The following is a 21,206-nucleotide window of genomic DNA, read 5'->3' on the forward strand; positions in this document are numbered from 1 at the left end:
TAAAGGCTACAGGCAGCCATACAAATGGAATATGGCTTTGTCCACATGGCTAAATGGAAGCAAAATGTTATCTAAATATCCACGTAACTCAGAATTGTTAAAAATCAGTCCTCACAGGTCAGGCAAATGTAGATTTTCTTTCCCATAATTTGCATAACTCCTTTTGTGGATGTTTTCCAAATTTAGCCAGCAATGGAGATAATCATCTATTTTACTTTGGCTCTGTTGATCTAGCCATTGTTAGAGTTTAAAAACAAAATAAAACAATGCCGCCCCCCCAACTTTTTGTAAGTATCAAGAAAAAAAATCCTGGTTTCATCTGGCAGCCTGGTTAGAACTTCTCTGTAGTTGTGGGATATCAGAGTCCCCCCACAGTGCTCAGGAGTTCTCCACCTGAGATAGCTCCTTTCCCTGTGGTCTAGACAGAAAGGACTGTACTATCCCATGTCCCAGGGAGCCATCTTCCTGCTGTGCTCTGGCTCTAGTGGGGAAGCACAAAGAAACAAGCACACCTGGGGGCATTCCTGCATCCACCACCTACCCTCTCCAGCCTTAATAAGCCCGCATCATAAGGGTATCTTACAGATTTAGAAATAATGCATATAATATACCCAGGACACAGTAACTTCAAAGATCTATTTTTATTAAAGTAGGCACAGTGTGTAATTCAGAGAGGATAGTATAGTCAGACCCTCTAAGTTGGAATATTGGCCATACCATGGCTGCATGACCTTCCCTATCTATAAATTGGAAACAAAAATGTGCCTAAACTCATGAAGCTGTTGTAAGAATTAAATAAGTTAATACATTAAAAAACAAAAACACCAACGTTCATAGCAGCATTATTCATTATTCATAAAAGCCAGAAAAAACAAAATGTTGTATGTACATACAATGGAATATTACTCGGCCATAAAAAGAAGTGGAATTCTGACACATGCTATAATATGATGAACCTTGAAAATATTACCTAGGTGAAATAAGCTGGTCACAAAAGGACAAATATTATATATGGTTCTTCTTATATGAGTACCTTCAATAGACATACTCGTAGAGACAGAAAGTAGAATAGAGGTTACCAGAGGCTGGGAAGAGTGAGGAATGGGAGTTACTGCGTACAGAGTTTATTTGGGATGATGAAAATGTTCTGGAAATAAATAGTGGTGGTGGTTAATTATCATTGTGATTGTACTTCATGTCATTCAACTGTACACTTAAAAATAGTTAAAATAGCAAACTTTGTTATATTTAATCTCAAAAACAAAACAAAGGAAAAAACTCAAAACTATTTACATTACAAGAAGTTTCCTGAAAATTATTTTCCATCTCTTGGCTTTTGTGCAGCCAGTGCTATAAAAGGGAATGAATGTGAATGAATGAATATACCAAAGCTCAGGAGATGGCATCAGGGCTGTGGAAATACTCATGTTCAACACAAGGAATCCTGGTGACAACAGTGGCAGCAGCAGAACCAAATGGGCACATCCCAGTGGCGGATGGCCTTGGTTGGAGCCAACCTCCCAGATCTGCTCCCACCAGACTGATGGCTTAACCAACACAGGCAAGAGCAGAGCCTGCTGGATGTCACCTGGTGGGTTAGGGCAGTCTTAGAGACCCTGAGACCCCAAGACCACAGTGTGGTACAGTGAATGCTTGTGGTCCTAAGTAATTCAATCAAGAACAATGTGAAGAACTTCAAAATGTTTTTGTAAGCCTTTAGCTTCTTGAGGGGAGAAAAAGGAGCCAGTACTGAAGAAAGTCAGACCCCAGGCAAAAATCCTATAGCCCTGAAGGCAGTGAGGACAAAACTGACTCAACGGAGGACGACAGCACAAGGACAAAGCCTCGTCTTGTGACATGCTGCTTGTACCCTCTTCAGTGAAAGTGGAGCTTCTGGAGACCAGAGGGGCCCTAGTCCCAAATTCCTCATTCACACAAGGACCAGAGGAGGAGGAATCCTAATTTTGCCTGCCATGAAGCAAAATCTAGCAGATGTCCATACATACTGGCAGCCACTCAGTAAATCGTAGCACTTGTTTTCGTTACTGTTCTACCTTACCTTTTTCATCCTCCCATCACAATTTCTCTGGCAAGTAAACAATTCAACAGCTGGGGCTGGGTCATTCATCCCTGTGTCCCAGTCCTGCAGCTCAGCCCTATCTTGGAACCACAACCTGGCTGACTATTCAGAGTTAAAGGGAAAATTGCCTGAGTAACTGACACCCTCTCTATTTCCTTTCCTGTCCCCTCTCTCCCACTGCCACCACACACACATATGCTCAGGATATTGATACTCTCCCCTGCACTTGCACCTGATTGTTCCCAGTAAGGGAGGCAACTGGCAGGCAGGCTTCTCACAAGTAATGCTAAATGCCATGAATGAATGGGATTTAGAAAGTAGGGATTTCTGTGTGGCTTGGTGGACAAGGAATAAGTCCACTATCATCATGCTTGTCTCAGATTTTTAGATCTTGCTGGGAAGCAAGATTCCAAAGTCACTAAGAATATATCAACATAATGGTTCAAATCCTAGGACCCTTGAATATGGAGTTAGAGATAATCTAAGTCAATTTAACAAATGCCTCTAGGGACATCCTGGCCAGGGATCGTTGCAGTAAACAACTTCACTGTTAGCCTACTAACTCTCTTTTCCCCGTCTTCTGTGTTGCAACATATTACTTTTCCTGAGACCTGCCTCAGTCTTACCTGATCTCAGTTGAGTAGACCTGGAGTGGTACCTTACCCAAGCCAAGTCAACCAGAGTCCTTCCCTAGGATTTTTTTTTTTTTTTTTTAGTGTAGAACAATCTCTCAGGTAGTGAAAACTGTAAAATGTAAAATTTGGATAGTTGGCCGGCCTAAAACAAGAGAGATTGAAACAGACCTGCAGAAATCGGGCAGAGGGAGGAGATGGAGAGAGAGCCTCAGTGGGGTTCAGCCCCCTGGTTCCATTTGTTTTTGAGTGCACTTGCAACTTGTCCCCTCCTACAGTTTGTCAGTCAGCCCTTCCTTGGAGTAAGCCAATAAAATTCCTCCCTGTACACAAATTCACACACATTGTTTCCTTTTGAGCATGTTTTAGCTAGATTTTGGTCACTGTTTTCCAACACGCTTTAGTGTCATGTACCTCAATTAAACACCAATAGTGGTTCCCTGGGGACCTCCAAGCCAGGATAATCCATTGTGGATTTTTCTTATATCACTGCACCTACTCTTCCTTTAAATTGAAACTGGTTTCTAGGTACTTGGGAATAAATAATTCAGGGAAATAATAACGATATGTATATACTAAGATACTCAAACCAAACAGATTCAGATGTGTGGTGTAGACATTACTAGTATGGATAAAAAAAAGCAGTGATAAATCTGGGTCAAGATGTTTCATAAAGAAAGTTTGTGGAGAGCTATTCAAGAGAACAAGAAGGAATAAAAGTATGGCAAATAGCTATCTTTGCTTTATCTATTTTTCTCTATATTCAGCATTCAAAAGAAACAGTTACAATTTGAGGGAATGAAATATATTCACTCTTCATCATCTATCTCATAAAATAAGAGAGATGTTATGGTGCCCATAAATCAACAGATTGTCCTAAAATCAATTTCAACAAGTGTACAGTCTCCCAGTTTTGACTGGTACATTTTTTTCCCCCAAGATTGCCTCCTAAAGTTATTCCAGGTGTGGAACAAGATGGGGGGGGTTACTTGGAGGCTACCCCCAGAGCCTTCCAGAGAATACACCTGGAAACAGCCTGGAATTCTTCCTTCCCTGCTTCACAGCCATCCCTTTACATACTCCTCAGTGGAAAGAAGAAGACAGATGTCATCTCTTAAAAGAGTTTCATACATAAAAACTCACACCCAAGAAGACATGGTAACTGGCTATTCTTTCAGTTTATGTAGTTTTTCAAATCATCTCTCTATTTAGAAATCTAATCACACTGTAATCTGTTCTTCTAAGTAAAATCTAGTAGCTGACTTGCTTTATGTTGTGGGTTGAGTAATATTCAGAATGGGTTGTTACAGAGAGTTTGGAATTTGTTTATTTTCCGTTTCACCTTATTTGCCCTATTGCCAAAAGATCAAAATATTTCCTTTTAGACAACAACATCAATGTCTCTTAATTAAGATACAAAAAAAAAACCCATTTACATCAATATTAGAACACAAGAAAAAGATAGTTGGTCAATGTAGTTAGTAGTTGGTGACTCTACAAACTGAAACATAAAGGAACCCAGAGACCACAAGGTTGCTTTCTGAGCATAAAGCAACAACCTATTTTTCTGTGTCCTTGGTGAGCTAGAAATCAGACTCTTCATGTATTATTAATGCAGATGCCATTTAGCTTCAAATTCAATAGAGTAATACATTGAAACCATTAGTTGTTTTAATGTGTGAAAATAAAATTATGCCCTGAGAACATACTAACTGCAGAGCAATAGTCAAAAATCCCCTAAAACGTTCCTTAAACTTAAATAATGGAGTCATACCCTTATTTAATTCCTTATTTAAAATAAAATTTTTACGAATTCTTTCTCTGTTGCCTTTTGAATGCTAATATTCCTATGCAAAATTCAAGTCTTTATTATTTATTCATAGCTCCTCATCTGTACTGTCCAATGGGGGAAAATGTTGTCATGCAAAGTTATTAAATAATTTAATTTTGATCATTCAGTATGTGATACTTAATCTTCTGAAATTAAATTACTTTTTAGCTGCTTTACAATCCATTAATATACTTTCTTAAAACCTTAACCACTAGTCACTACCAAGTCACATACAGCTCAGCTGTCTCCTGATAAAGATATAATTGACAGAAGGTTTAACACTCCTATGATGATGAACATCCAATTCAAAATAAACACATATTTCAAAGGTTCTAATTCCAGGAGTCCTACAAATGCTGTTTTAAATTGTTCATGTTGACGTGAAATGTTTCCTTCAAAGCAAAAGAAGCTTCATCTCTGTTATGTGAATTCTGAAAAATGGAAATAATCAAACTATGCCTTTTTTGGCCTGGTCCCTTCATGACTGAGAATATGAATGTGAGTGGGGAAGATTAGATCACTCAACAGCAAACACTTTTGACAGCTGTGATTGAGGAAACCAACATGTGTTACCATTTTATTATTACTTCTGTAATTCTTCTATAGAAATCTGTTTATTGGAGCAAAATTTCCTTATTCAAAGAGCATTGTATCTTAAAGCTTAACACACATCCAAAATGCTAACCCTATGTTTTCCCATCTAAATACTAACCAGGCCCGACCCTGCGTAGCTTCCGAGATCAGACAAGATCGGGCGCGTTCAGGGTGGTATGGCCATAGACAAACCCTATATTTTAAAATGATAATTCTCTCTAGTATGATTACAATTTGCTACTGAAAAATAATTATCTCCTGATTGCACTGATACTTATATAAATAGAAACCTGAAGACAAGGCAACTTGGAAATGTTAAAATAACCCACAGTACCTGTTCCTATAACTCCGATTCTGTGTTCTCAATCAGAAGCAACTTGCTGTTTTCAGTTGGCCTGGAAACAAATGTGCAAAATATAGAGACAGGCAACAACAAAAGGAGCTGTTCCATACCTGTTCCACTGTTTCAAAGCAAATGGCTACACTTTTCCATCCTTCTCGTGGGAGGTTAAGTGGGTCAATGGTGTCAAGTTACTTTTCGTTTGTTATTCTATCAGCTAATTGGTTATCCCTCTGGAAAACATAACAAAGAGAGAATAAAACATGCATGACCATAAAGGTTGCCATTACAAGGCATCCAGTGATACCAAAATACATGCTACATCTAATTAGATCATTAGTCAACTGGTGCTTGGCGCAACCAAACACTGCTATGGAACTGCCTCCAGGTTTCCACCACAGCTTTCAGTTAAGAAAATGTGCTATCTCCTGACATGCAAAGTGTGTTCTTTTATTTATTTTTTATTGAGATATAACTGATGTATTACGTTAGTCTCAGGTGTACAATGTGATGATTCAGTATTTGCATATATTGTTGAAAGATCACCACAGTGTCTAGTTATAGTCTAGTCCATCATCATACAGTTATAATTTTTTCTTGTTATGAAAACTTTTAAGGTCTATTCTCTTAGCAATTTTGAAATATGCAATACAGTATTATTAACTATAGTCATCAAGCTGTACATTACATCTTCATGACTTTTATTTTATAGTTAGAAGCTTGTACCTTTTGACCACCTTCACCCATTTTACCCACCCTTCACCAGTACCACCGCTGGCCCCCTGCCCCACTCCCTTTCCCACTGTGGCAGCCACCAATCTGTTCTCTGTATCTGTGTGCTCAGGATTTTTTAAAATTCCACATGTGAGTGAGATTATACAGTATTTGTCTTTGACTTATTTCACTTAGCGTGATACCCTTAAGGTCAATCCATGGCAAAATCTCCTTCTTTTCCATGGCTAAATGATATTCCATTATATATATACCATGTTTTCTTTATTCATTCATCCATTGATATACACTTAGATTGTTTCCATAACTTGGCTATTGTAAAAAAAAATTGCTGCAATGAACATGGGGGTGCAGGTATCTTTTCAGATAAATATTTTTGTTTTCTTCAGATAAATACCCAGAAGTGAAATTGCTGGAACTATTGTTAGTTTTTTGAGGAATCTCTGTACTGCTTTGCATAGTGGCTACACCAATTTACATTCTTATCAACAGTGCACATCTCCACATCCTTGCCAAAATTTGTTTTTGTAGACTTTTTGATGATAGCCATTTGGACAGATGTGAGGTACTATCTATCTCATTGTGGTTGCAACTTGCATTTCCCTGATCAATCGTGATGTTGAGTGCCTTTTCATGTACTTGTTGGACTTCTGTGTGTCTTCTTTGGAGAAATACCTATTCAGATCCTCTACCCATTTTTAAATTGGATTGTTTGCTTTTTCGCTATTGAGTTGTATGAATTCTTTATATATTTTAGATATTTAACCCATTGTCAGATATATGATTTGCAAATATTTTCTTCCATTTGGTAATTTGCCTTTTCATTTTATTAACGGTATTCTTTGCTGTGAACGAGTTTTTAGTTTGATGTATTCTCACTTGTTTATTTTTGCTTTAGTTTCTTTTGCTTTTGATGTCAAATCCAAAATATCACCAATGCCAAGGATCTTACTGCCTATGTTTTCTTCTAGGAGTTTTATGGTATCAGATCTTAAATTCAAGTTTTTAATCCATTTTGAATTGATTTTTGAGTGTGGTGTAAGATGTAGAGTAGAACCCTATAGAAAAAATCTTAAATCAAATGAGACAGGTGTTACTCCTGAATTTTGCGAAATGAGATCTGGCTCCTGAAGTTGAAGGTAGAGTTTAAGTTTCTGTTTAGCATGACAGGTAGCAAAGCCTAGCACTACTTTGTGTGAGCACTTCAGAGCACTCTCACCTCTAGGTGGCATTGTTTTGTTGATACAAAGACTATTTCTCATAGATCCTGACTTTCAGCCAGAGTTTAGGAAGCAGCTCATCATCATGCAAAGAAATGGAATAGTGGTGGGAGGAACTAAAGACATTTAGAACTAAATACACAAGTTCCAGCATCACTTCAGTTTAAGGACAATGTCCTTTGATGAAATGAAAATAATTGCTATATTAATATGGTGAGATTATGAGTGACATTTTTTAAAATTGCAGTTTATGTTTCAGATTCAGTTTAATAAATATTTTTGTAAAATTTATTATTTTTGCACAATTGACTCACTTCTTAAATCACTACTTTTTAACTTTATATGGAATAAACCATGAGTTTATAATTTTTTAAGTATTGCAAAACTCTTAGGTGAAGTAGAACTATAGCTGTGTTTCAAAGAGAAAACAGAGTTTTTTATTCATCTAGTCATTCAACGGTTAGTTACCTACTAGATCCAGGCATTGAGCTAAATGCTAGGAGTATCCTGGTAAACAAAACCAAATACAGACTCTGGGTTTGTGGTTTACAGTGTTACAGCTTACCAACAGAGACAGATATTAATCAGATGATCATTCAACATAAGTATAAAAGTGAAACTGGACAGATGATACAAGACCATGTAAATCAGTGGAGCAGGGGAAGATCAAAGAAAGCTTCCCTGAACAAAAATAATCAAGCAAAGATCTGAAAAGAACTAGATTAAGGGGTTGTTTATAGAAGCAAATATATTCTAGGTAGGTAGAAGGGCATGCCCAATGGCCCTGGGCACTTAAATGGAAGAAATAAAAGATTCATTCTTATGTGTACTCTAATACACAGGATGTCAGCACATGCCTATACATACATGGCTTCTAATATATAATCTAAAGATATAGCCAGAGATTAATGGAATCATATTCCACTTAAATAGGTGAGGCTTTCTAGAAGTGGTGAGCTTCAAATGATGTTTGTAAAAGGAAATAACTCATAGTAAACACATAAATTACTCCTTGATGCAAAATGCACTACATGTACTGTAAAAGCACTGTGAATGGAATTGTTGAAATTTGAAGAGGAGAACTTAGAAAATGTTCCAAGATTGAACCAAAGTGGTCTTTTTGTGAGTTAGAAAATCGGAGAAGTGTGTGTGTGTGTGCTCGTGTGTGTTGGGGGTGGGGGTTACATGCTAATTTTCCCTGTGTGTTCTATTTATGGGGTCTTCACTATTCCCCTAGGTGCTCCTAAAGACCTTTTATGTACCTCTCTCAATTACTACATAGGGTTTGGATATTATAATAAATGACTAATACATTGGAACAGAATTTGCAACAGATACTAGATGAATTTGAATGTCAATCAAAATAATCAGACAATCATAACATTAGTATACGTACTACTTAATGTAAACTTCCTATCTCAGCAGATGCAAACACCACCCATTTTGAACCCGTGATGTGTAAGGGCACATAATCCCAACAAATCAGTCCTAATCTAAACAACCCAATGCAGTGAACAAAGGCATTATTTTTGCTGTCATTGTTACTATTTTTACTACCCTTTATATTGTTTACATTATTGTTGTTGTTGTTGTTATATATGTAATTCAGGCCACCACTTTGTAAATTTCAAAGATAGGATTCATCTGAGTAAGCTACATTCTGTTGAGTAAATTTAGGAAGGAAGAAGAAAAGTGATTGCTTTGATTGTATAAAATGAAGAGGCTGTTGGCCAGCACTCCAGTGGCATCTCAGACAAAATTACAGAAAAAGTCTGACAATTCTCCCGTAAAAATTAAGTGTGTTTCAGAAAAGCAAATTGGTTACTTTCTATTATGTTTCATAATTTTCCAAAGTTAAAAAAAGTCCCTTTTAAAAAGATGTTACAAAGGGTATGAAATTTTAGTGTGCCTAAATCTATAAATATGAAGAAAGCATAGAATCATAGAAAGCTGAGGGATAGTAACCACAAATCAAAAACCTATAATAGATACACAAAATCTAGAGAGAAAGGAACACAAGTATACCACTAAAGAAAATTATCAGACCACAAGGGAAGAAACTAAAAGAAGAAAAGAACAGAGAAGAACTGCAAAAACAACCAGAAAACAAGTAGCAAAATGGCAATAACTACATACCTATCACTAGTCACTTTAAATGTCAAAGGATTAAATGCTCCCATCAAAAAACACAGGGTGGCTCATCAGAAAAGAAAAAAAACAGGACCTATCTTATAAGAGACTCATTTTAAAGACACACAGACTGAAAGTGAGTGAATGGAAAGAGATATTTCATGCAAATGGAAATGACAAGAGAGCAGAGCTAGCAATACTCACATCAGAAAAAACAAACTTTAAAACAAAGTCTATAACAAAAGAGAGAAGAGCATTCTATACTGATAAAAGGATCAATACAAGAAGAGAATGTAACACTTGTTAACATATATGCACTGAAAGCAGAAGCACCTAAATATATAAAGCAAATATTAACAGACATAAAGGGAGAAACTGACAATAACACAATAATAGTAGGCATCCAAATTGGAAGGGAAGAAGTAAAACTGTCACTATTTGCAGATGACATGATATTATATCTAGAAAACCCTGAAGTCTCCACAAAAAAACTATTAGAACTAATAAATGAATTAGTAAAATGGCAAGATACCAGGTTGATATACAGAATCTGTTGCTTTTCTGTATATTAAGAAAATGAACTATCAGAAAGAGAAAGCAAGAAAACAATCCCATTTAAAATCACATCAAAAAGAATAGAATATGTAGGCATAAACTTACCTAAGGAGATAAAAGACTTGATAACTATAAAACATTGATGAAGGAAATTAAAGATGATAAAAAGAAATGCGTCTCCTTTAATAAAAATAGTTCTTTGAAGTTACTATGTCCTGGGTACATTATATGCATCATTTGTAAATCCTTAAGAAATGGGAAGATATCTCGTGTTCTTGGATTGGAAGAATTCATATTGTTAAACTGGCTATACCACCTAAAGCAATCTACAGATATAATACAATCTCTATCAAAATATCCATGACATTTTTCACAAGAAGTAGAACAGATAGTCCTAAGATTTAAATGGAACCACAAATGACCCCAGATTGCCAAAGCAATCTCAAGAAAAAAGGACAAAGCTGGAGTTAATCACACTCCCTGACTTCAGACTATACTACAAAGCTACAGTAAGCAAAACACCATGGTACTGACACAAAAACACATAGGTCAATGGAACAGAATGGAGAGTCCATAAATAAATCCACACACTTATGGTCAATTAATTTACAACAAAGGAGGCAAGAAGACACAATGGAGAAAAGAGACCCTTCAATAAGTGGTGCTGGGAAAACTTAACACTACATGTAAAAGAATGAAGTTAGAGCATTTTCTTACACCATAGACAAAAATAAACTAAAAATGAATTCAAGACCTAAATGTAAATCCTGAAACCATGAAACTCCTAGAATAGAACATAAGCAGAACACCCTGACATAAATCAAAGCAATATTTTTTGGATCTTTCTCCTAAGGCAAAAGAAACAAAAACAAAAATAAACAAGTAGGACCTAATTAAACTTAAAAGCTTTTGCACAGCAAAGGAAATCACCAACAAAATGAACAACAATCTACAGAATGTGAGAAAATATTTGCAAATGATGTGACTGATAGAGAGGTTAATATTCCAGAATATATAAACAGCTCATACAACTCAATATCAAAAAACAATCTAATTTAAAAATGAACAGAAGAAATGAACAAACATTTTTCCAAAGAAGATATACAAATGGCCAACAGACACTTGAAAAAACTGCTCAGCATCACTGATTAGCAAAGAAATGCAAATCAAAACCATGATGAGATATCACCTCACACCTGTTCAAATGGCTATCATCAAAAATTCTACAAATAACAAATTTTGGCAAGGATGTGGAGAAAAGGGAACCCTAGTACAGAGTTGGTGGGAAGGTAGATTGTCGCAGCCACTATGGAAGCAGTACAGACATTCCTCAAAAAACTAAAACTAGAACTATCATGTGATCCAGCAATTCCACTGTTAGGTACTTATCCAGAAAAGATGAAAATGTATGTATCAAAAAGATACATACATCTCAATGTTCATAGCAGCATTATTTATAATAGCTAATACTTGGAAGCAACCTGTGTCCATCAATAGATGAATGGATAAAGAAGATATAGTGTAGATATACAATGAAATATTACTTAGTCATAAAAAAGAATGAAATTTTGCCATTTGCAACAACGTGGATGTTTCTAGAGGATACTATGCTTAGTGAAGTAAATCAGACAAGGAAAGACAAATACTCTTACACTTGTATGTGGAATCTAAAAAATAAAATGAATGAATATAACAAAACAGAAACAGACACAGTATAGAGAACAAACTAGTGGTTACCTGTGCACAGAGGCAGGGACAAAATAGGGGATTAAAAGAGAAAAACTACTTTGTATAAAATAAACAACAAAGGTATATTGTCCAGCACAGAGAAATACAGCCATTATTTTATAATATCTTTAAATGGTGTATAATCTATAAAAATACTGGATCACTATACTGTATACCTTAAGTAATTTAATATTATTAATCAACCATATGTCAATTTAGAAAAGAATCATAGAAGACTAAGGGGGAAGAACTAGATAGAAATTTTTTCTAGAATCACTTGGAAAGATTTTAAGAATTCTGATGTCTAGGCTCACCCAGATTGTCCCAAAGTGACATCCCTCAGATTTATCCCAAAGCAAAATCTTGCAGCGTGGACCAGGCTCAGGCACTTTTAGGGCTCCAAGTGGCTCTATAGAGCTGCCCGCATTGAGGGCCAGTGCAGACCAGTTCCCTTTTTCACTGGACCTGACAGCTTTAGTTAAGTAATTTGGGAAGCACCTGTCAACCAAGCAGCTCTCTGGAGTTTTCTATTGCCTAAATTTCCTAAGAAAATGCTTACTGAAGGTAATGACATCTGTAGTTAAAACAAAATAAAAATTTGGTTTCACATATTTTAAATCAAGGAGTACACAAAAACATTTTTGTAGACTCTGGGCAAGTCACCTTAAGCCTGAGTCCACTCTGTAAAACAGTAATAAAATGTGAAACCGTTTTATCTTTCAGAACTTTTATCAAATGTCTAGGATAGATGTGCCAAGAATGATACTAGGAACTTTTATAAACACAGACTTAACTTTTATTTTCTAGGGTTGGGGTTTGAGCAATTATAAAGACTTTGCACTCTCTCTCCCCCCACTAACATCAGAACAGAGTATGCTGGAAGTGCTTTAGTAATTTGAATATGCAATCCTGGTAGATTTCATCCCAAATCTATAATTCATCAGTAGGTAGACTGAGTTATACAATGAATGGTAATTGTTCCCCTTTATCATACAGTGCAAGGCATTATACTGGGGGTTGTGAGGGTTTCAGAGGTGGTGATGATAGTAACTAACATGTTAACTAGATTCTCTCATTGGAATCCTACAAAAGTATAAGGTGGGTTCTTTCATACCCTTATTTTACAGAAGAGAAATATAAAATTGGAGAGGCTGAATGAATTGCCCAAGGTCACCAGCTAGTAAGCCATAGACCAGGCTGGCTGATCTCACAGCCCAGATTCTAACACACTAGAGAGCTTTGCTTCAGGAGTTTACAGTGTAATTCCAGCGGATTGCTGCCTGCTATATCCCCTTGCTTATCAATCTGTGAGTGAGCCAGATGGTGCATATGTTAAAGCTCAAGAAAAAAAGTGGAGTAATGGCTTTAAACAAAGAACTACCAATAAGCAGTTTCATTAATGAGGTCCAACATGTAGTTCAGTGTCAAGGACAGTATCTGATTAAGTAAAGCTCTGATTCTGAGACCTGTAGTACTGAAAAAATATTGACTCTGTCTGGTCCCCTGCTAGGAAACATAATATGTACTTCACAGATGAGAAATTTAAACACTTACTTACAGTAAGCAATTGCTGTGATAAACCAAGGAGGCTTCAAATTCAACAGAAGTTTTATTTGACAAAGTGTCTATAAGCAAACCTTGATCCTTGATTTTGCCAGTAGTTGTTCCCTGTTCGTGTTAGCCCAAGATGTCTCTGATGTTAATTAGCTGAAAAAGATAGGAGAAAAAGACACAAACTTTTGCTCAAGGCAAAAGTTCTTTTCAGTAGGGTTTCCAGGACAAATGGTGATTGGGCTGCAAATTGTCATCTAAACGTGGCTAAACTGACTTATAAAACCAACATAGTACACAGAAACCAAAATAGATGTCATTCCCATTTGTTTGGCATTTAAATGGTAGTTCATAGGACTGGCCTAAAAATGTATCTTTAATTCTAATAAAGCCCACTTCCAGGTGAAGCCTTATCCAGCCCGGGTAACAGACATGTATTTGCAAGAGAGGGAAGTACTAAAGGATTCTTCGTAGAGGTTAATAGCTGCACTTACATCACAATTGGTAATTCCTAATTTTTTTTTCACATGTCAAATACATTATCTGATACTCAGTGCCCATTTTAAGAAAGAGATAACTGACTACACGTGGTCATGTGACTTCTCCCAAGCATGAACATCAATAATGCAGGGCAAAAAGCTGGAACTGGGGTCCAATCTTAAGTGTTCTGCTTCTAAATTCTCTTCTTTTATATCCTTAATTTAAAAGGCTGAATTGAGCAATAGAATTACAAACAACAAAGAGAATCCTCTCATTAGTGTGCATGGCCAAACAGCCCCTGCAACAGTCACAGGCCTGGGAAGCAGGGCAGTCCCTTGTCTGCCTCCAGGGCCCACCCTGCCAAACAGGTCATGGCTTTGCACCAATTTCTAGTGTCCACAGTGGGTTTTCTAGTGGTACATTTCAACTTACTCATTGGGATAATGGCAGTGACTGTGCCCTCTTTTGTAGATACACATTTTCCCCTAAATTTGTCAGAGTTTTCTCTTTCAGATGAACAACTGGGGCCTACTAAATTGTAATCAACCCATTATCACAGCTTTTTTAGTCTACAAAGCCTTCTTCTATCTTGCGTAGTAAGTGCTTTACTATTGACCACATGTCATTGCTAAGAACAGTCTTGCTTTCTGCTGAATGCCTTTGGAAGGTTCCCAGAACAGAGTATCTAAAGCTGAACTGCTTGTCAGTGGGTGAAGTTAGACAGGCCCCTTTCTGAATGAGTTATGTAGTCAGGTGCAGATTCTTCTGCAGCTGCACACACACATGCATGGTTTCTAGGCCTGCAGGATTAGATGGGCTCTGATGCTGGTCTCTTCCCTGCTGCCCACCTAGACAGGCACTTATCCAACCCGGGCTCTCCTCGCAGGCCTCAGAGCTCCAAAGTCGAGCCCAGTTGCCCCTTCCTAGGGCCCTCACGACTGTCAGGCTTCTCATCGGCGCCCGCAACTGCTCTACTGCTGCTTCTCCCAGACTCCTCCATGAGTCCTGCACTACACAGTGTTCCATAATGCCCCAGAACCACGAACACTCCGCTGGGCTGTCCCACAGAGGCCAGCAGTGGGGGCTGGTTCTTGACCACAGACACACAGACCGGTTAGCTGGCCACTGTCACCAGAGTCCCACTGCTATCGGGGTGATAACCTTCTGGTGTCCCTGGACCCTCCTCACGGGGTCTCTGTCTCTGTCTTCTCCATTCTCTCAGGGTCAGGCCTCACCTCCAGATACTAATGGAACTCATGGAACCAGTTTTAAATGACTGGCCCTGGAAGTAGCAAGCTGGTCCCCTACACAAGTTAGCTCTTACCTGGGACACAGTCCAGTCCTCCTCAAAGAGCTGACCAGAACTAGACAGTCTCAGGATGGGGTGGGCGGGTGAGTGACAATGCTTCCCCACAGGGAAGCTGTAAGCCTGCCCAGCATCCTTCTGGGGTCTCTCAGTCCCAGGCTCCAGAAAGTCGTCTCAAAAGCCTTCTCTGTAACTTTCTTAGAGGCCTGAGCAACATGGTCAAATGAACAAATATTCAACATTTGTTCTCATTAAAAAAACAAGGCAGAGCAGCTATTCCATATGACTGTATCGCCCCCTGGTGTTCACAAAGAAGTGAACTGTAAATAGGGGTTTTAACTAGAAATATTCCTCACCCCCAAATCACCCTTGATTTTCGGTATCCCTGACGCCTCTCCCTCAGCCACCTGAGATTCTGAGAATCGCCAAGAAAAACACTCATGGAAACATCCGGGTGGGGCAAGCCATGTCTAGAGGGGACGCCGCCCTTCTGTTGCATTCTTCTGAAGCTGAAGTTTTGCAATAGTGTCAAATAGCTAGTCAGTTGGGGGACTTAAATTATAACCTTATAAAAATCTGCTTTGAAGCTTCTGTCTGAAGGGGGAGACTCTGGAGCCATTGTTGAAATTCTGAGGTCTCAGACCCATAATCTCATTGGCTGGGCCAGGACAGAGACCTGAGGGATCAGGCTGCAAGTTCACAAACAGTGAATCAAAGCCTGCTGGCTGCTACTGGGGGAGGCAAAGGCCAAGAGACGTTCCTGCTCTCTTTGGCACATTGTAGAGTTCCCCAAATGGCAAGTCTTAGTCAGGTTTTCCTTGGCCAGCAGGGTGGGGTAAGTGTTTTATTTAAAGGCGGACACACATTCCAGTCTGAAACGGTTCCCCTGGCGTCACACTCAGCAACCTTGATCCGTGAGGCATGTGAGTTTACCACCTCTGGTTACCACCTAGAAGAGGAGGCAACCCGTCTACACTTAAAAGCGTAATCCAGTGCACAAGGCAGCTAACTAGAAGGACTAGATGATGGCACAGAACGTATGTGCTGGAGGAGGTAGGAGGGAAGGTTCCCTGAGAGCCAGAGCCCAGGGATTAGGGACCTTCCCTTCATAGTTCACATTGGGGAACTTCCACTTGCCTTGTCCCCAAACTTGACAGCATGACAGGTGTATCAGTTTTCGGGCAATGCTGAACAAAGTAGCACAAACTGGGTGACTTAAAACAACGGGAGTGTATCATCTTACAGTTCTGGAGACTAGAAGTTTGAAATCAAGGCCTTGGCCAGGTTGGTTTCTTCTGGTATCTGATGGAGCATCTATTTTGTGACTTCTTCTTAGCTCCTGGTGTTGCTGGTGATCCTTGGCACACCTCAGTCTCTGCCCCCATTGCCACAGCGCCCCCTCCCCACCTGTTCTCCTCTGTACAGGCTGTCTCTGCGCCCTTCTTATAAAGACTACAGTCATATTGGTTTAAGGGTCCACCCTACTCCAGGATGACCTCATCTTAATTTACATCTTAATTACATGTACAAAAACTCTACTTTCAGTGAAGTCACATTAACAGGTACTGGGGATTAGGACATACCTCTCTGAGTGACACAAACTCACAACAAGACGGTAAAGTGTGGCAGAGTTGGAAGTTATATTTAGACCTATGCTGGGGAATGTTTAACTACTAGATTTCCAGGGGACAAAAAGCCCTGGTATGTAGCGTTTGCAGATTTTCATGGTGTAACTAACTGTTAGCTCCCAGCCTATTTCAAGCTCCCTACACAAGGCCTAGCTTGCAGAGTCCAGCAGACTTGACAGCGCACGGCCCTCCTCCACGGTGCTGCCTGGCTCCAGCACGCCCGTTGAGCCAGTTGCATTTTTAAATGTCAATAGCCAAAGGAAGTTCTCCAATATAATTTGTTTTACATGCTTGCATATTGAGGCCAGGGTGCCCACACAACTTCTGATTATCTATGTGTAATATTACCAATTTGTGTATGATTCATATTTGAATTTAAATATGAGCATGCCTTTGGGCCATTCTGTTTTCTGGACCTCCCTTTCCCTGGACGCAACATCAGCATTGTCCTCCCAGCCCTTACAGACACTTTGCCCCCTCAACCTTCGATGTCCCTGCCATGCACAGGTCCTGTTCTCCCCATGGCCATCCCCAGGACTGACAACTCACCCATGTTCTCTCAGACCCTGGCACTCAGCTCTCTCTCTGTCTGCCCCAAGTTCTCTCACTGACCTGGGACCCTTCAGCTTCCATGCCGTCCTCCCAGCCAGCATCCACTCCCTCATGGCTTCCTTCCCTATTGAGATACCTGGATGTCCACCAGCTCTCAAATCTTGAACTCCAGCCTCACTCACCGTTGCCTAACTAGCCAGCTAACTCCCCTGTGTTCATGGGACTTAGATCTCACTAACACTTCCTGGCTCCCCAAATCTATCAGCCTTTTCCCTTTCTTCAGCCCTTTCCCTGTTCAGTTTAGACTCTGACATCACCACTATAAGTACCGTATTCCCTTGTCCATACTACTTCTTTTCACCACCCCAGCCAACGTTCGATTGTACATGCACCAGTGAGGCATATGTCGCCACCACACACCTATGGTCCCCAACCCAGCTCCGTATCCTCTGTGTGTCCCAGGGGAACCCTAGTCCTTTCACCATTCTTCACCATTCCCCTCCTAAACTCCTGCCTCACTTTCAGCAAATTCATTATGTATTACATCACAGGGGAAAATATAGAGTGCTCTTATTGTTAACAAAATATTTTCACATAGGTTCATTTGAGCTACACAACAACTGAGACAGGTAGGCAGAGAAAATGTTCTTATTCCCATTTTATAAACCAAGAAACTGAGGCTCAGAGGAGTTTCATGTTAATATCAGATAGTTATTAAAGGAGCTTAGGTAGGAGCACAGTTTTCTCAATTTCAGGAATCCCAAGTCAAGCAGTGAAGTGGGTATTTGTCCAAGGGTATCTACGCGTCCTTGGCAGCCAGGAGAGCACCCATGTCTCTAGGTGCCTTCCAGATTCTTTGTCCACCTCTGGAGTGTGCTGCCTTCTTGATGGCTCTATTGCTCTCAGAAACACCCAAAGTTCTTCTACCCTATATGTTTAAGAAATTAAAAAGTAGAATGATCTTGAAAACAATAAGCAGTTTTATTTTCCTCTTTTTGAGAATTGTCCCCACTAATGATTGCTTCACTGTGTAAGAATTTATCTGATCATGTTCTCAGAGCCTTGGCTGAAACAAGCCCATTTGCCCTCAGCTCCTGTCATCAGGTTCACAGGCTCTGGCAACAACACCAGCAAAGAGATGGAGGGAACCAGACCAGGAATCTGCTCTAGAGACATCATCCCACGGAGCCCAAATGTGTGCCTGTCGGCCTACAAAGGTGCCATGGAGAGTCCTTTGGGTGCATACAGGCAAACTTAGTGGAGCTGATTTTATGCAAATATGTGATATAAGCCAAAGCCACTTCCATTGGTAATCGGGGCCATAGTGAGTCACTCTCTGCAATTCCAGACAGATAAGAACTTTCGCTCTTTCCAGGGCCTTCCGCTGAAGCATGCAGACCAAAGGGAATCTGCTCTGTTAATGAAAAAAAAAGGTCCAGCCTATCCCAGTTTCTCTAAGAATCCCTTGCTTTGTGTGTGCTGCACCTACATCATTGTGCATCATTGCATGTGGAGGCAGACATGCAAAAGAGGTGCTGACCTCTCTTGTGATAGTGCAACCTGCGTGGCGTCTGCCCTTCAGACGGTGCCTTGGAGGTACGCTGCTCTTTGGCCTGCCTCCACTGGTTGTGACTGGGAGACTGCCCTGCCCCTGCCCCATCAGAACTGGTATCTGTGGGGAAGACCAGAAGCACTGGGCTGAGAGACAGATGACTTGGATCCTAACTATGAACTTGGGTAAGACACATGCTCCCCTGAGCCTGAGATTCCTCCTCTAGGGCAAGAGGTTTGCTGTGGCCTAGCTAACTGGCAACACTGTAAGGACTGCTTATGTCATCATGACAGAGGGGACTCCCAGAAGCAACCTAGAGAGTGCTCCAGGGAGAGGGGAGAGAGGAGTGTCCTTTAAACAAGATTGATTTAGGGGCTCACAGTGAGTTTGCCGCTGGAGAGCATTTCCTGAAAGTCCTAGCGGAAGTGGAAAGTCAGGAGTAGTAACGTGTCAGACTGAGGAGCAAACCAACAAAGGAGAAGCCCAGGCCTGCTCTGTGGGTGAATCAGCAGATGGCACACACCTGCAGAATTATTGATTCATGTGTGTTTGAAGCTGGCTTTATGGGCGGATTTGGGGGAGAGGTAGGACAGGATTGGATTGGCCCACAGGGACATTTAAGGCAATGGATGGCACTCTTGGTGGCTCTCAGGACAGTGGTTTAACAAGAGTGTCTCACAGTCCCTGTCCTTGGCAGCCCATGTTGACCCTGTCATCCTTCCCCTCCCACAGCAGAGTAGGGTGGCGGGAAGAACACAAGGTCATTGTGAGCATTAAATGATGTTATCTAGGCAAAGCACAAGCATGAAACTTCCAATAAAGTGCAGCGGCTGTTAGTGTTCTGTGGAGGACCTCACAGGCAAAGGGCAGTGGAGCCCTCCTAGCAGCTCCAAGTTGCCCTCAAATCATGTTCAAGACATGTTCAGACCTATGAAGATTAAAGTGGGCCCTCTTCCCACTGCTGCCCTGAGCGCTGACCAATAGCTAATGCCTTCAGGCCTATTCCGCCCCAAGAGGGGAACCTCAGGACCATGGGGAATAAAACACCACCAAGGTTTGGAGGCAGTGATCACACAGGTTAAGAGTTCAGATGAAGTCATTGAGACCTGGGTCAGAATCCTGGTTCTGTTATTTCCTAGCTGTGCTGCCTTAGACAAGTTACCTCAACTCTCTGAACCTCAGTTTCCTCATCTATAATAATGTACAGACATTTACTGAATAAGCATCTATTGAACAAATGGGAATAAGACTACTTTTCATATGTGTTCTTGTGGCAATTAAAAAGACAATTACTGAGCCTATTTGTGACATAGTAGATATGACAGTTAATTTTATTTGTCAACTTGACTGGGCCATGAGGTCCCTAGATGATTGGTCAAACACTATTCTGGATGTATCTGTGAGGGTGTTTTTTGATGAGATTAACATTTGAATCAGTAGACTGAGTAAAACAGATTGCCCTCCCTAAGTGGGTGGGCCCAACCCAATCAGTTGAAGAACTGGATAAAATAAAAAGGCTGACCCTCCTGCAAGGAAGAGGAAATTTCCCCTGCCAGATTGCTTTGGACTGGGACATCAGTTTTGTTTTGTTTTGTTTTGTTTTCTGCCTTCAAACTTTAACTAAAGCATTGGCATTTCCTGGATATCTAGCCTGCTGGCATTTGGACTGGAACTACCCTATTAGCTCCCCTGCGTCTCCAGCATGCTGACTGCAGATCTTGGGACTTGTCAGCCTCTATGATTGCATGAGCCAATTCCTTATAATAGATTACACACAGATATATAGATAGATAGGTTTCCTATTGGTTCAGTTTCTCTGGAGAACCCTAATAGAACAGGTGTCAAAAAAAAAAAATCCCAAGAGATTGTTTTTATGATTGCTATTTCTGTTATTTCAGAACTTGGCAAAAAATATTATCTATACATAAAGCTGTTTGAATTTATGTTGTTAAAGAGATGGGGAAATGCCAGGAATGGCCTAAATGGCACTTGTTATTCATGTGCTATTCAGGAGATGTATTTGATCATCTAAAACAAGCACTTAACAATTTCTGGTCAAGTTGGCAGAGTAGTAGCACCTCAAGCTCACCTCTCCTCTCAACTGCAACAAAACTACAACTGACTATTAAACAACCATTGGGGAAAAAAAAGACTGGGACCTAGCAAAAAAGTCCTCTTCAACTGGAAACATAAAGAGGGAACCTCAATGGGACAGTAGGAGGAGCATGTTTGTGATATAATTGGGCCCCCTATCCCCTGGGCAGGCGACCCACAAGCTGAAGAATAATTAAGTTG

The 21,206-nt window shown here is 40.0% G+C and overlaps 1 protein-coding gene across 6 annotated transcripts in view; it reads right to left on the reverse strand.

The window, feature by feature from the left end:
• DNAJC5B (DnaJ heat shock protein family (Hsp40) member C5 beta) overlaps positions 1–21,206 on the reverse strand; it is a 72,186-nt gene that overhangs the window by 40,404 nt on the left and 10,576 nt on the right. For 3 of the 6 annotated variants that reach the window (XM_072951890.1, XM_072951891.1, XM_072951894.1), the window contains 2 exons: positions 13,401–13,549; positions 5,591–5,710 (listed from right to left, as the gene is read on the reverse strand). The gene's annotated coding sequence lies outside the window, so the exon portion shown is untranslated. Of the gene's footprint in view, positions 1–5,590; positions 5,711–13,396; positions 13,550–15,197; positions 15,386–21,206 lie in introns of all 6 variants that reach the window. The other 3 variants (XM_072951892.1, XM_072951893.1, XM_006204691.3) reach the window with 3 other exon arrangements.

This window comes from Vicugna pacos, chromosome 29 (genome assembly GCF_048564905.1).
Source record: "Vicugna pacos chromosome 29, VicPac4, whole genome shotgun sequence".
NCBI lineage: Eukaryota > Metazoa > Chordata > Mammalia > Artiodactyla > Camelidae > Vicugna > Vicugna pacos.